The sequence below is a fragment of the Dermacentor andersoni genome, chromosome 10, assembly GCF_023375885.2.
Source record: "Dermacentor andersoni chromosome 10, qqDerAnde1_hic_scaffold, whole genome shotgun sequence".
In the NCBI taxonomy this organism is placed as follows: Eukaryota; Metazoa; Arthropoda; class Arachnida; order Ixodida; family Ixodidae; genus Dermacentor; species Dermacentor andersoni.
The window spans coordinates 137,774,837-137,791,456 of NC_092823.1; the positions used below are offsets into that span (position 1 = coordinate 137,774,837).

At 48.8% G+C, this 16,620-nt stretch overlaps 1 long non-coding RNA gene across 1 annotated transcript in view; it reads right to left on the bottom strand.

The window, feature by feature from the left end:
- LOC126545192 (uncharacterized) overlaps positions 1-5,680 on the bottom strand; it is a 63,318-nt gene extending 57,638 nt beyond the window's left edge. The window contains exon 1 of the long non-coding RNA XR_008615165.2: positions 5,478-5,680. This is a non-coding gene — a long non-coding RNA (uncharacterized lncRNA). The remainder of the gene's footprint in view (positions 1-5,477) is intronic.
- Between the last annotated feature and the right edge of the window lie 10,940 nt (positions 5,681-16,620).

Below are 16,620 nucleotides of genomic sequence, written 5' to 3' on the forward strand. Positions count from 1 at the left end.
TATGGTTCAGATACAGATACCCGTATGCGAACTTGCACGACGTTGATGCGGAGATTAGGATAATTATGACACCCGTAAGGAAGAGGCAGCTGACGGCCGTACAAGCTGTTGCGTTCTTTCCGCCAAACTACCCGGCCTGGTAGTGCTGTAAAGATGATGTATAAAAGTGACACGCGGTGACAGGGAAATTATTATACTTAGCAGCCGACCGTACGTTTTGTAGCTTAGGTCTTCTTTCTTGTGCGTTTGTGCTACCCTTATTACTGAGCCATTTCTTGACTATGTTCTTGACTATGTAACCGCGTTTGTGTGGATGCGAGGACGTGTGCTTTTTGTTGTACTTGTAAAATGCAAATAAAATATTTTCAGGCTTACTCAATCTTTGGTGTCGTGTGCGTTTATTCCAGTCGAGGCCATCGTGCCACCTGGAAACCGCATTCTGTCAGTAGCCCTACACGAAATGCAACAGCTGGAGCGCGGCGGCACTATTTAACTCAGGGTAACGGCGGCGTAATAAACGAGAAACCGCTCGGGATGCCCTTAAAAGTCAGTTCAGAGTGTGCCTTAACTCGATATGACTCAGCGCTATATGTATTCTGCTGCGCCTCGATCGTGCTCCCGCCAGTTTGGTTGCTGTGTGGCAAACGTAGCGCCTACATAAATATATAGGCGCTACGTTTTCTACACAGCAACTAAACTGGCGGGAGCACGATCGAGGCGCAGCAGCCAGAAACCCAGTAAAGCCACAGAACACCTGGTAAAGCGTGTGCAAAACCCCGTTTCCGTTTCCTGTTGTACAGCGCCACCTGTGGTCGCATACTTTAGTTCACGACGCCACCGCTACGCTTATTTCCGTAGCACTGTGGAAGGTACAGTTTCCCTTCTCTAAGTTTGTATAGGTGTTTTGTGGCCACCCTACGTCTAATGTACTACGGCTGCGCCGGAACTCGGCGCGGCGAGTCACGTGATGCGTTGCCAACGCTACGGCGCAGCTGCGGTCAAATGAAGGTCGAATTCGTGGCGATGGCGAAACCCTGATCGACGAGGTTAGTAAAGCTTTCGCTTTAAAAAAAGATTCGCAAAAAGGTGAGATTGCCGGCACATGACTTGAAGAAAGAAACTGGCTACAATGGGCACGAAAAAAATCACGGCACTCGCTCATAGATTATATTGGTTGGCAAGTTGGTTCAAATCAAGGGGGTACAGTCGAGGCGATTTGAAGGTTATCGCGCGAGCGTCGACCAGCCCAGCACTACAGGCACCTGGCGACCGGTTTTGGAATAGGAAAAATCCTCATTTCGCACTCTTCTCTCTCTTGTTCGCTGTTACATACAACAACCATCATTCCCGCGACATACTCACCGCCCTTTCTCTCTATTCTAATCTTTCCATTTGTTGCGATAAAGTGTGGACTTGGTTACCTCGTATCTTCGCGGGCGATAACAAAATTGGCGGGAGAGATCTGGTAAAGCCAGTGCTTGGCACTTCTTGATTTTAACGACCTTGAAGTTGGAAAAATATCAACGCAGCATCGCCTCCTCATATTGCCTTTGTTCACCAATAAATTTCCGCAAAACATTTTTTCATAAGGGTATGTAACTGCTGCAATGATCGATCCGATCCCAGACCATTTGTTGCAAGAAAAATGCCACGACTTACGGCAGAGGAGCGCCAAGAAACTGTTTCATTGGGAAAGTTTATGTCCCAGCGAGAGATATCCGGGCAGGTGAACCGTCCTCAGAAGAGAGTAAACCGCATCCTTCGAGCGTTTCACCGGGAGAACCGCGTCACCTTTATCGGCATTTTGGCTGTGGTCCTTTCTTCACATAACGATACGCACCTATCCAAGCAAATTGTTGAGTTCATATTCTTTGGTTTTTGTTTTCTTTCAAGGGCAAGAATTGATAAATTTGCTGCTCTGATGCAGGGGCCGTATAAAGTAAAACTATTCCAATATGTCTTTATTCTAATCTCCTGACGTCAGACTTGCGTAACCGCCGACGCAAGCATCGGGCGGTCACCCGCAGGGTTGTCTGGACAAACCAATCAAATGCTCCCCTCGTTCATAGGAGGTCACTTTTGTTTGCTTCAAAAACGAATAACATTGCCTGCACTGAGCGTCTTGTCTTATCTAATTGGCTCACAAAAGGCGAGGAGCATGCTCAAGTGGAGAGGGATTCGATGGGGCCGAGTCACTGCTCTGAATATCGATAACCGGATGAAGAGGGTGGTGCCGGCGTCTGCGCTTGCCCTGCTTTATCTTACTTGGCTTGCGGTGGCTCGTCGACAATCATGGCAGCAGGCAACGGAAGCTTAAGAATATCGCTAAAACGCAACCTCAGCAAGTAAGAGTTGGCAGAACGTGGTCGTAAACGTGCGGAAAGTTCTCGAAAACGTAACACGGCCACGCAAAAAGTTTTATTACACGCAAATAAACCCATGCTATCCGGCAGGGGCGAGTAGCCAGTGCAGGAGCGATCCGCGGCAGCCATCTTTTATTCCTTTCGGAACGGGGCAGCCTGCGGCTATTCAGAAGAAAATTCAATTTCGTTCGGCATATTAAGGCATCTTTAACGCCTACGCGTCACTTTGACGCGGTAAGTTCTTGCGGTTTTGTGACGTCGCGTGAGAGGCAGGTGAAGTGGGTACAGCCCGAAAACTTTTGACCAATAGCCGAGGGCTAATGGCAAAAAGGCGTCGAATGAGAAATAACTATTTTTGTTTGGTTTGGTCATATTATGCATAATCAGTGTACACGTCATATCAGATGGGGAGCTATCGCGGTTTTCGTGATATCGCGTGACAGACAGGTGAAGTGGGAGTGGTCCAAAAAAGCTTTTGACCAATCGCGATGGGCTGATTGCTGAATTGGAATAGAAAAGTTTGTAATAGTTTTACGTTATAGCGCCCCAGTTTGCACATGTGGATCCTTTCATCTGTGATGATTTCACTCTGCTTTGCACGTGTGTAACTACAGAGCTTTGAAGGGAACATCATAATTAGGTCTATTTTTCTTATGTATGCATAAAATCTATCCATATTTAGTGCAGTTATTCAACTGCGTCCTTAACTGTTTTTTAACCTAACGGAAAGACTTCTTCAGTAATTACAGTGAACACTCTCACATAGTCATCCCTTGGGCCTTAAATAGTTCAATTCCACATCTATCACACACACACACACACACACACGCACGCATATATATATATATATATATATATATATATATATATATATATATGAAGAATTTCAGAACTTTATAGTACTCTTCGATGTATTAGGAGGCATTCGCTAAAGAAAATCATTGCGCTGTCGTTAATTCCGAACTTCCGTAGACATGTGTTACAGAAACAGCAGGAAAAGTTGAAACTGAGAATATCAACCGCAAAATTCATTCCCACGATTACCGTTTGTCAATTTTAACCAACGGGATCCTCTGGTCGCTCCTTGCAACAGTGATCATAAGATGGATCGTGCCGTAGTTATAAAGACAAGAAAATCGGGATGCGCCGGGACAATCAGAGAGTTGTCGACGACTGCACATAAAATATATTCATTTTTAAAATGTTTAGGACATACCTGGCTACAATATTTCATCATAGTACAATTGGCGGCGTGAAAGCTAGGAAAAATAATAGAGATATTGAGCATTTTATCCAAACTGGCGTTTTTACTTTCCGCGTCCTTCGTCGCTTTCCTTGGTTGGAGCCTTAGAAAATAAAATAAAAAGAAAGTGGAGGGAGGCCGCACATAACGGACGCATCGAGGGCTTCAGCTAATGTTCTTGGTCACCCATTCTTGCTGGATCAGCAGCAATGACGTTACATGGGCTAGATACAGCTTCGTAGCGTCCAATTTCAGATAATACCGAAGAATACGCCATTGGCAATACGATCACTGCCTGTTCAGAGAACAAAAAAAAAGCAACTGATAGCCCAGCTGAGAGTGACGGCTGCTGAAGTAACAGCAAAAAGAGTGAGGGAAGCTGGCCCGATACGTTCCTCGCCTCGGCAGGGAATTCTGGGCCATGGCGCTGTTCATGTTCCCGGTCGAGGCTCGCACGATAACCTTCAAATCGCGCTCGACTGTACATATTAGCGCGACGTGGAAATACTTGGTAGGAGGGAGTGCTCTGTTCTTTCTTATACTCCCTGCTACCAAGTCTTTATTTTCCTGTCGCGCTAATATTCCTTAGGCTCGGAAAGCAATGACGAATGCGTGTTTTTGACTTCTTTTGAAAACATGTTTCAGACTCTAATGTTTCTCGAAAAAAATGAAAACTGGTAAGCATTTGTTCTAGTTTAGGGAATAAAAAGGGTGTTCTCGTATTTCGGACCATGTTTTTAAACGTGTTAAACTTGAGGTAAGTCGCCTATGCGTTTCAGAGCATCGTGCGAAGATCTCTAGAGTAAAGCTACGCCTTGCTATCTAGTGAGTCTGTCTTGCCATTTCGGCTCCTTACTGCTATCGCCTTCAATACTCCGCCATCGGATTATTCAAGGCGAAACTTTTTGGACGTACTATTGCGTTCGCGTCTTTCGCTATTTCCTTCTTCAGTAAATACACATTATCCACGAGAATTCTGAGCGGTACCTCCTCGCTTGTGACGACTGCGCGGCTTGCGTGCTCGTTACTTCAAGGCTTGACGCAGTCGGGCCGACCTGCCCTGCCCGAGCTTATTTATACGCCGTCGTGAGCCTGCACACTTGTGTTTCAGTTTTAGGAATATTATAGCACACCATTTCACGCGAACTCAAGCGGAATCGCTCTCGTAGCCAGACTTTGTGCGGCCTGTAATAAAACCGTGTTTGGATGTTCCCAGCGCTCCATGCGTGATCGCCTCCATGGTTCCGTTAGCTACAAGCATTTCGATTTTGTTGTCGCTGAGTGCTTCAAGCATATTACAAAGGCATTTGATGCCCTTTTCAAGAAATAGGTAGTCGCTGCAGTGGGCTAAAGACTGCAGCATAGGTTGCAGCAAAATGCGATATTTTGTTGCATTTCGCTTTCTGTGGCATTAGTGGCAAAATGCAACATTATGCAAGTGAGTGACGAATCAGTAGTGTTAAAGATGAGTGCCAAGTCCAAAGGCTATCGGACGGGTTTTCGCGAAAGCGGATCAAACTGCTTCGTTCCGCACATCTCTGAGCGGAAAGCACTTGCAACAGTGAATAAAGATTTCGGGAGGACACCGCCGCGAAGCGATCCTAAGCAGCTTGGTTGCAGACGAGTCATGCGATAAGATATTGTTCATAAAGAGATAGCGAGCGACGGGAAGATGCGGTGTCCAGGCCGCCACAAACGTGTGACGCTGAGAGCAGCTGCGAACACTTCTGTTCAAAAAACTCACTGATGCACCTGTATGCAATTACTGGCTGCCCGATCACGGACTCCCCGAACAAAAAAATACATCATGCATTGTTTATTCTAAGTGAAACTGAGGCGCAAAACATTGCGAGTTCAGCGCAGACACTTACCGATGTCGATCGTGTACCCAGCCGACAGTGTGCGGGTCCCGCTGGCTACTGGCTGCGTGCAGCTGTTCGTTGTAGCCAATGTGGCCATTTCCTACTAGCAATGAAGATTTCGTGAGCAGAAAGATGCGTCTGCAAAGCATTATCGAAAAATTCCGCGCGAATTAACAGACACGAGCGTCGGAACACCTCATACGAACACGTTGCCGAAATCCGCTGCTGACACAGTTAACAGCCAGTGTTGCCAGGTCGGACAAGGTGGCGTAGCCCAAAGCTAGAGAAATTGTAGCCCAAATGTAGCCAAAGACGAAAAAGAGCAAAAGAAAAATTCTAGCCATATATAGCCATTTTTATTTGCAGTTTTATTTGCATAAAACTTTTCACATTTGACTACACTCTTAAACAAATGTACACCCTTTGGGGTGTGTATTTGCCACACAACAATAATCGTCATCTGTCTTGCTTGCGCTTCCTTTCTTGAAAACGGTGCGCTCGCTACTTTCCTGTCGAGAATGCTCTGTCATGCTAGTAACGCGCATGCCATTCGTGACTTGTAAACGTACCGCGCTCACAGCGTTAAAGAAGCGAAATGCGGACAAGACACATGATGATTATTGTTGTGTGCCAAGATACGACCCACAGTGTGCAGTTTTGTTTAAGAGTGTACAGCAATCCCTCTTTGCGCAACCCGTCCTAACAAAACGTCCGTGACGCCGTGACCGTCGACCCATGACATCGACAGCGACATCATGCATACCCACAGAACACTTTTTGGTTGGCCCCGGAAACTCAAGTTCCGGCGAATCACTGCAGAGGGCGAAGCTATCGAAATGAATTTCGAATATCAGCACGAACAAAAAACTTGGAGGACGCTTCACCTTTAAGGATGGAACGCGATGGCATTCAGATCCCTGACTGCGTCTCACGCTTCCCGGCAACTGCAGCTTATGTAGCTGTAATGTTTACCGGGAAGCGCTGGCGGCTAATGCTATGCACAAAGACGAGCTTTCTGTTTATTTTTTTATTTTTGTCTTACCCTGCACGGCGGGTGCCGCCGCTGCCGCAGATGCGAGCGCCATCCGGATGGCGTTGCAAGGAATCGAGCGCACCGTTCCCACTAGTCTCGAATTCGGCACATCGCACCGCTGCACACCGTTGCCCTGGGGCGACCATCGTCGCCCCAGGGCAAACCGGTGGGCGCCGGTGCGATTTGACGAATTCGCCATAAGACAGGCCTCAAACGGCAGCTAGAAAAGGGATTTGTGTTTGAGTTTCCGCGCTACAGAATTATGTTTTCTCATATATTCAAATTACAATCCGACGCTATCATGTCTGTAGGTTGTGTGTAAGTCGAACTTTACGAATTTTCTGACGCATTGTACTTTGAGAACTTTAATTATTCAGTAACGTCTATGCGCCAGGCGGAAGGCCTGCGTGATTCGGCATAATTTTTCTCATGCGCGCAGCGACGCCAACACTGGGCGCCGACAACGGATTTTCTGCAACATGGGGCCCTTAACGCTGTCGCGTTAAATTTCATCTCGCAGGTAAAGGAAAATGGCAGTAAAGCTTACCGTGACAAAGGAGCAGCAAGTCGAAAGCGGTACCTGTCGCAATACTTCACCAGGAAATGATAGCCATGAACAAACGAAGCGTGTCATCTATCTGTATTTCTGTTCTTGCATGCCGGCGCCATGATTGCCCGACCATATTTTATTTCTCGCCGTTTCTGTGGATAGCCATGTTAGTACAGTGTACTGTGAAACACCCTCTACTCCCAGGCTCATTGCGATGCCCGGTGATCTGGTGTCTGATGACTGAAACTGATAGGACGAAGATGAGACGATGCTGCTGGTGCAGATGTTGGCACGGTGAAGCGCAGTGTAACTTAACTGCATCAAAGAACAAAGCCATCGGCTCAGACAACGGTGCACTGAGGGGAGTGGGGGCATCTCAAGCACGCACACGTTGTTAGATGCGGGACCTTTTCCTGAGCCTCCTTCGAGTTCACCAGACCACATCGAATCGCGCCACACCTAAGTAAGGGACGCAGAAGCAGATCTACCCCGTTCACGAGGCGCGGCACGTGCAAACGAGTTGGCGTCCCCCACCTCGTGCGCCGCAGGTGGAGCTATTCACTGCTTGACTCTTCCCGAAAGTGTAGCGAGAGCCTGGCACTGTTCCAGGTAACGTGGGTCCCGAGGCAAAACGGCTGTAATGCACCGTGAAGCCCTGGCAGCAATCCCCCCATCTGCCTTTGTGACGGCGCTTGCAAGTCAGGATGGCAATACCGCAGAGAGAAGCAAGCGCTCGGACAATTGAGGCCCAGGGAGCGACCCTGTGCGCCGGGTGTGACACAATCGCACGGGCGCCTACCATTGGCCGAAAATGACGACACCTGAGCGGGCTCGCCGATTGGCCGAAAATGGCGTCACCTGAGCGGGCTCACCGATTGACCGAACGGGACGTGACTTCGAGACACCGAAGGGCTTAAAAGACACAGACTGGGAGCAGCAAGAGAGCATTCCTTCATTCATCTCTTTCGAGCCTCTTGCCACGGGCCGCAGCGTCGGAGTTGCTGCCGGCCCGTAATGACTGTATGACTGTTAATTTATTTGTACTCTCACTGCAAATAATGTAAATAAACCTCCAGTTTTCATCTCGAAGTCCTCCTCAACCTCGGCCAACTCCCGCACCCAACGGCAAGGTCCAAAATCGGGGGGACAGCAATTGGGATTGTCCTCAAGATCCCAACAACTGGTGCCAGCGGTGGGATCGTCTCCAAATGCAACTGGTGGTAGCGCTAGGGATGAACCTTCGTCCAGAGAGGTCCAACAACGTGCACACCCGGCTGCCGGCTCAGCCATATAAAACATGGCCGACGAGATTTATGTCTACTCGACGAGAGCCGCCTCTGAAGCGTGGGTTAGGGCACCACGTATAGCCCAAACAAAGCCATGTCGCAGATTTTCACTACCCCAAATATAGCCACATAGCCAACTCGCCCAAGCCGACGCCAGAATTTTTTTTTGTCGCCCAATTTGACTATATGTAGCCAGACCTGGCAACACTCTTAACAGCCCAGCATGGCGCGGCAATGACGTTCCTGGTGAGAGCCGGCCGCTCGCGCAGTGGAGCCTTGGACTAAGGGCCCAACCACGCTCGCCTACTTTTCTTTTTGAAATAAAGTTTCTTTCCTTCCTTCCTTCCGACAGATAGCACTAGTATAATACATATGGCGGCACCCACCTACCTTACGTAAAGTGGTCTAAAAGGCCCGCCTCGAATTTTATGCCTCCGCTCCATCGCGCGATCGAACAAGAGATCGCCAAAGTCTTGCCAAACCAGCACCAACATCTTCCTGTGGCTGCACTACTCAGCTAACCGGAAGTAGTTGCGACGCTCCAACAGGTCCCGCTGGCTGCACTAGTTGACTATGCTGAAGTCATCGCGATGACCCAACCACGCTCTCCAAGTATGCCTCTCCGTTATGGCGACGTCCTGGCGAGGCTCCTACGGCAGCCCGCCATGCAGTAATACCCGCAGCCGCCCTGTACTACGCGTCCTGTGTCATGGTTGGGACCTGCCCCAGCCGAACCAGTGGCGTAACCCAGACAACATTTCTCGTTCCATCGCTATTAGCGCGGTCCATAATTTGTGCTCGAGCTTCTTTGTTAACCTCCAAGTTTCTGTCCCATATTTTAGCTGCGGAAGAATGCAATGATTGCACACTTTTCTTTTCAACGACAGTGTTTAGCTTCCAGTCAGGATTTGTTATTGCCTGCCATTTGCATTCCAACCCATTTTTAGTCTGCTGCAAATTTACGTCTTGTGATCAGGATCCCCTGTGAGCAACTGACCTAGATATGCCTGCACATATTCTAGAGGCTGACTGGCGATAATGAATTCTTGTAGCCTTGCCAGTCTATTGAACATTGCTTTTGTTATCTGCATACTACTTTTCAACCTTACAATTATGCACTTTATCGGTTAAAGTCCTCAATCACTTGTTGCAATTCATTTCCAGTGTTGCGGAAGAGGACAATGTCATCTGCAATCCGAAGATTGTTAAGATATTCGTCGTTAATCCTCACTCCTAAGCCTTCCCACTGTAATAGCTTGAATATTTCTTCTGAGCATGCAGTGAGTAGCATTGGAGAGATTGTATCTCCTTGCCTGACCCCTTTTCTGACAGGTAACTTTCCACTCTCCTTCGGGAATCTTTGTAGATACTTCCGAAAATATTCACGTATGCCGCCTGTACGCCTTGATACGCAATGCCTCCATGACTGCCGGCACCTCTAGTGAATCAAGTGCCTTTTCATATATAATCTGTGAAAGCCATATAGATAGAGTCATTGTATTCCGCAGGTTTCTCAATTACGTGATTAATTACACGGATGTGATTAATTGTAGAATATCCCTTCCTGAAGCCAACCTATCCTCTTGGTTGATTAAAGTGTTGCCCTGATTTTAGCGAAAATTATTTTGGTGAATATTGTACACAATATTGAAAGCAAGCTAACTGGCGTCTCCCATGTTATCAGTTAGTATATATAATGCTGGTATTCTTCGAGCTCTCTGGTACGCGTGAAGCTGTGAGACATCGCGTATAAAGGGCCGCGTGCTTTTCAACCACGGTTTAAAAACATGGCCCTATTTCTGTGAAATTTAATATACCTGCGATAATTTGCCCATCGATCTCAATCGCTTCACGTACCTACGACATAGCCTCTACGACTAATGTCGTAGTAGGTAGAGCATTTCATTATAGATGCTTTTCTGTAGGTCTTCTGCAATGTTCCGTTTCCGGGACAGATTCCTATTCATTAACGTGGCTGTATGGGCATGTTCGTATCACATGATTGAAGCTCTTAGCGCACCACAAGAAGAGTACGAGAAAGAGACACGAAACATGCGAACGCTGACTTACGAGCGCGGTTGTCCTATTCAATCCTAATCGTGACATGCAGCTTTCTTATCGTCTCTATAAGGTCCGGAAGGTATTGAAAATTATATCGTAGTGTCGGTGAAGCCATTGACTTCACAGCTAGGTAAGGTGAGCTATCTAGAAAGCTCACACAATCATTTACTTGTCATTGCGCATAACGCGGGCTCGTGATCACTCTCACCCACTCACAGCGCATGCGTCTGCAGAAGCTGCATATGCGCAACTGCGAAAAAAAAAAAGCAAAACAAAAATTCTTGCGTGACAAGCGGGCGGCGACACCATCGACAGGAAAGTGCGTATACACGCGGCAGTATACACGCGAGGCAATGCCTCTCTTCCACACAAGCCATTGAAGGCGTCGCCTATCGACTGCAGCCCAAGGCATTCTGCTCCCTGTATGGCATGAGCGTCTACGCCGTCTCAGCAATACTATGCAGTGTTGGCAGAGGTATGATACTTGCTCATACTGTGCCCTGTTTGAATAGGATATTTGATATAAACATATATAACAGGATATATAAGTAAGCGGGTTTCTGCTGCTCTGGTGTTGGGCTGCTAAGCACGAGGTCGCGGGATCGAATCCCGGCCACGGCGGCCGCATTTCGATGGGGGCGAAATGCAAAAGCACTCGTGTACTTTGATTAAGGTGCACGTTAAAGTACCCCAGGTGGTTCAAATTTCTGGAGTCCCGCACTATGGCGTGCCTCGTAATCAGATCCTGGTTTTGGCACCTAAAACCCTATATCTTTTTTTCTGCTGCTCTTTAACCGTTCGGTCGGTTTTAGCAAAGCAAACGCATGATAGAATGCATGGAAAGGATCAACGATCAAGTGCGTGTCTTCGTGTGGTGATTGAACTCGCGTGGTGGATGGTGACCGCCTTTATTACAATGGAAACGGCAGATAGATGACACAGCGCCTAGTTTCGGTAAAGCTTGTCTTCGTCCTGGCGTCTTGGGAATTGCGCGCTCGTCAAAGCCCACCACTGTAACGGCGCTCATCTTCAAGCGCCAGCTGCATTCTCTCCTTGAGAGAAGACTACATGGCCACGGAGAAGAAACGATATGCTGGTGGACTCGTTCTGCACCGTTCGACTGAGAACAGCTCTCGGTTTCACGGAACTGCACGCATCTAAGAGTACGGAGTACAGGGCGCGAGGCGCCGGCACTGCATATCCACGCATGCATACCGCCCTCCGAGTTTTTCCCCAATTCCTTTTTTGCCCGTTTCATTTTGTGCTGATAGTGTTGCCCATCCGAGGCAAATTGTGTTTTCACAGAGCGCTCTCTGAAACATCGTGTCCCTTCCCCCACAAGCCCTTGCTTTCAGTGCCCATCTGGAGCAGGCACTGCGCTTTTGGAAAGCGAAATGGAAAAGACGGCAGTAGCGACCGGCACGGAATCGAATGTCATATTTCTGGGCGCTTCATGATGTTGTTTGGGCCTTCTTTGTGGCGTCTATTTCTCTTTTCAATGGTGTGAACGCCTCTGGGCTTCTCTGTTGCCGACGGAACGCACGTTACGACTGATAGAGGGAGGGAGTACGGTATGGCGCCGATGAAAACGATGTCGTGTGCACGGAGGTTGTGAATCAAACAGACGTGCAATCATCTCACACGATGTCGCGTTCTTCACTGCGTCATATTCTGTAGACTCCATCAGAAAAGTGCATTTAAGATACCATTGTAGTTACGCCTCCGGTAGAGCATAGTAAAAGCCACTATGGAATTTTGTCTTCAAGGGCCAATACAACGAAGTTTCCTATGGCAAAAGTTGGTTATAAATCAGTTACATATACTATTCAAGCAACCTTCGTAAATCTTCAGCACTGGTAGTTGTCTATTTATTGGCAGCATTTAAATAGCACTTAAGCAGACGACGCGTGAACGCGGTGCTTAGCGGATATGAAAGAGATCCCCAACACGCCGTCTCCGATATTTCCAGTGCACCTGGGTCCCTCGGCATGAGTGCCGAGGGACCGCATTGGTTGTCAACGTTCTGGCTGCGCGTCATTTCCGGCGAGGAGCAATGGCGGCGACTTTTTTTTCCGTTCCTTATTTTTTTCTGTTGGTATCAAAAACGTCAATTTTTACCTTTTCTAATGAAGCATTTTGCACGGAGGCTGTTCTACATCTAGTGCTACTTGAAAAGGGTTTTTTTATTACATGGTTCAAAATTTTTATGCTGTTGGCCTTTTATACTGAGAACGGGCTATTAGGCTTTCCAGCACTAGAAATATTGAAGTGACAACACAGGCTGCTCTAGACATGAAGTGTGAGTGCCTCGCGGAAGCGAGAACGACGGAATGGTTATCCCTTGCTGTGTTTGCACTCTTTCACAAATCTTAGTTTAGTCTCTTATGCTATCTTCGACTGGTCGCCACCAACGGGCACATTGTGGGTTCCACGAACTCGAAGGCCGAAGACAAGCACGCAAGCTGAACGTGTTCCTCGCTTTTGGATGAGACGATGGCGCTTCCGAAGCCACGTGACTACGTGGCTTCGCATCGGCAGCCACGGGAGCCGAGAAAAATGGCGGACGCGCGAGTGCTGCGAGCTCTGGTTCAGACGGGCCAGCGTACAGTTCCCACGGTTCGCTAGGTTACGCGGACCATCGCCAACGGCGGCGACGCCGTGTTGCGGTGACGCGGCGGAACCGCTCTGAATCTCGACGACAGCTCAGTCGGCAGGGCTCGAATCACCTCAGAGCGCTCGACGTAGGAGGAGAGCGACCGAAAAGAACGAAAGCAAGGCGCGCGTGCTCTGTTTCGACCAGACCTCTAGCACAGAAGTCCGCTACTGAAAGCATTAAGACATGAACGCATGCATCGAAGAGTGGCATAGGACGCCCTTATGAATTCCTCGCGGGCAAGCCAGCGCGTTCAGACGCTTGGCGCGGTTCAATATGGCCACCTCGACAGGCTGAACCATTGCAATTAGTAGTGACTGTGCGTGTTCGCAGCCTTCTGCATTTAGAAATGTATAAATTTCTCAGAAGTTTAGGACAATGAATGCAGATAAAGCATAATAAACAAAGCCACAGGGACGCCTGAATCTACAAGCACGAAGATCAGAAAAAATCCGTGTACTACCCATGATGGCTCAACTATTGAAGCGCCATAGTTCCCTCCAGTAGTTATTGTACAGGAAGCCCTATGACAACATCTTCTCAAGCAGGTATTGGGGGCGAGGACTTACGCAGTCGCCATCTGTCGGAGGCGCCTGCTTTGCATAGTATGAGGGATGACGCTGCGCGCTCCTCATAGGTTTCGCTTACGGCGCTCAATAAGAACACCACGGGGTAGCGCTCCTGGACATTTATGTAAGTATTCTCAAAACGAGGGAAGTTTTTGACTGTCGATATAATAATCTTGGGCAAACTGAAAGCACAGAATCGTTTACAGACGCTATCTGTTTACCGAATACGTACAGTGAACACCACTGCACGCGATCGCCGCGATGGAGTCTCCCAGACCGGCTTCTTGCGTGAAAGGTAGACAAACGCTGAGAGTAAACTATGGGAAATATGTTCTCATAGTGGTTCGTCTGTATAACCAAATGGAGCATAACAGAATGAAGCCTCAATGCAGCGATCGCACGGGTTCGCAGCGACCGACTGCGCGTCTGCATGCATGTCCGCGCACAATGTTTTGCTTTCGCTGTAAGCGCGTTTTCGCACCGTGCCGTGAGCTTTAGGCCGCAGCATATGAGCATTTGACAGTACACAAGCAACCATTGTTGCGTGTGGACGCTATCACAACTGTTAAAAAATAATTTCGTTATAGAGACTTCGAAGCCTAGCTACCGCGACTGTGATGTGCCGTCGCCACGATTCAATCTTTTTTGTCTTCTAAATTCTTGGACATTTCAATATTATTTTTTAAGCTGCGTCGCACTGTATCTTTATCGGTCTTCCCAGCGTGTGATTTCCCTCTGCTTCTTTTTCGTAATCCAGTGCATTAATTCATATCACAAACATAACCCCGCATATGCCATGCCTTTTTTTAATGTGCGTCTTACTGCTCCCTTTCCGTTCTAGTGAACTTGCCAGTATCTAGCATCAACAAGTTCGTAGACAAAACCGTCATGACATTAACCGGACAGCGGGCGCGCGCGAGCGTCTCAGTGCGTGTTTTCTGCTACTCACCGAACATCGCAGTCCCGGCGCCGTAGCAGAAATCTTCCTCGCGTCTGTGCTTGCTGCATAACCGAGTTGTAGCCGATGGCTGTCTGCCGGTTCTAAGTTTCGCGAGCTAAGCTTCACGCAGCTCCTTGTCCTGCGGCTACGTGTGAATGAGGTTGACACAGGGCTCCATTGCGTACGTCCGGCACTGCAGCACCGAGCAGTAGCCTACCATGCTGCACGCCTCCAAAGGCAGCCACTACCTATTATAGTACTTTCAAATGTTGTCAAGCAGACAACCACAACGGTAAAGCCTCACCACTTAATCATAACCGCAGCGCAGGTGGGACTTAAAACTTTCGTTTTCAGCTCGCTTTGGCGTTTCCGAAGCAGCCGACGCGGCCGCTGTGTCCACGTGATCCCTCATGGCACGTCACGCCGATGGTGGCGCCAGCTTTCCCAGTGGTGGAGCTGTCCCCCAATATCGTCCGCATGAAAAAAACTTCACGGCGACGCCGACGCCGACGGCATAGACGCGCCTGGAATGTAAATATAATTGCTATCGCAATAAAAAAATATCGCAGTCTCGCAATAAGGGCGAAGCAGTGAATGCGATAGCAACATGTCAGAATATTACACGAAGTGTAAGACTCGTAGGTGTAGTGGCAGTACAAATTGAAGTACACGTAAGCTTACTGAGTAAGATCGAGCAGTTGTGCTAGGGGTCGTCTGTTTCAATCCGGGGATCGGACAATTTCATTTAAGTTTAATAATTAAAGCCAATATCTCTTTATTGACTTTAAAACCACTTTTCTCTGTGCTTTCTCTAGCTAACCGCTGGGACCAATGCAAAGAGAAGTTGACAGAGTAGTTTGGCAAACCAGCCAGCGTAAAAGTTCCGCAAAGGAGGAACTGGCCTCTGTTGCGACTTTGAGGTGGTCCCGTAGCGCTCGTCAACCGTTTCATGACAGAGCGTTGGTAGCGAAAACTCCTAGTCAGGCGTCGGTGAGAATAACAAAAGGGACTTTATACACCATATACAGGTCATTATACAGGACAACTTCGGATCGGCACGGGGCCAAGAGCTAACAGCAAACGCGACTGTTCCCGCACGGCGACGTCCGGCGAGACTCCAACGCGTAACTCACCTCACTCCACTCGAAAGCGGCACTCAGCTCACAGTGGTTCGGTTGTTCCAGTTTTCCAGGCGGCGGCGTTGGGGCTTATAAAGCCCCGAGGAACGATTGTCACTGAAACGGCCCAATACGGAGCCAGCGCTCGACGGTCGTCCGAGAGGTCCAACCAGCGACCGCGCTGGCCACCCGATTCAAGTTTGCCGCGCGCGGAGACCTCCAGGGGAAAGGAAATACGGCGCCGGGCTGTCTAGCACTTTGTTGCACGTTTGGACATATCGCTCGCCGATGCTCCTCCACAGGACGCCGCTGCTTGGCGGCGCAGCATCTTGACTTGTCAAGGGAGCGTTAGGGCGCTGGGCCTTTCAGCGCAGCCCCGGGTTTGTCCAAAGGGCGTTCGCAGGACAAATTCTGCATCTTGTAGATTCGGAATCCGGGCTGGTTGTACGGGCACAACAGCGTCCCCGCCATCAGATAAGGCGCCGGGAAGACGAGCTGCCTCCACGTGGCTCGGATGCCAGGCGCGCACGTTCGTCAGGCTCGTGCAAGTTCACGTCCAGTGTCCGGACGCCAGGTAACTTCACGTACCCAGGTCCCACCCGCCGGGACAGGAGCTCTGCTGGCAGCGTTGTCGCCAGGGCACCTCGACCAGCTCCACTCGGGTCGTTCCGACGGCCTTGCTTCTCGTCACTGATTTTGGTTGGTCGTTCTGCAGCTTGCAAAACCGACCGGCAAAAGGCAACACCCAACACGAGCAAGTGCCCTCTGTCTCCCGTCAAACACCAGACAAGGCCATAATCCAAATCAACCTAACTAAATTGCTATCCCCCTTTTTGCTCCCGCTGCAGGAAGACGCAGGTGTACGATCTGGTACACAAGGCTCAAACAACCATTTTTCAAATGAAGCCCACCAATATATCAGGAACAATTAATAATCCGCAA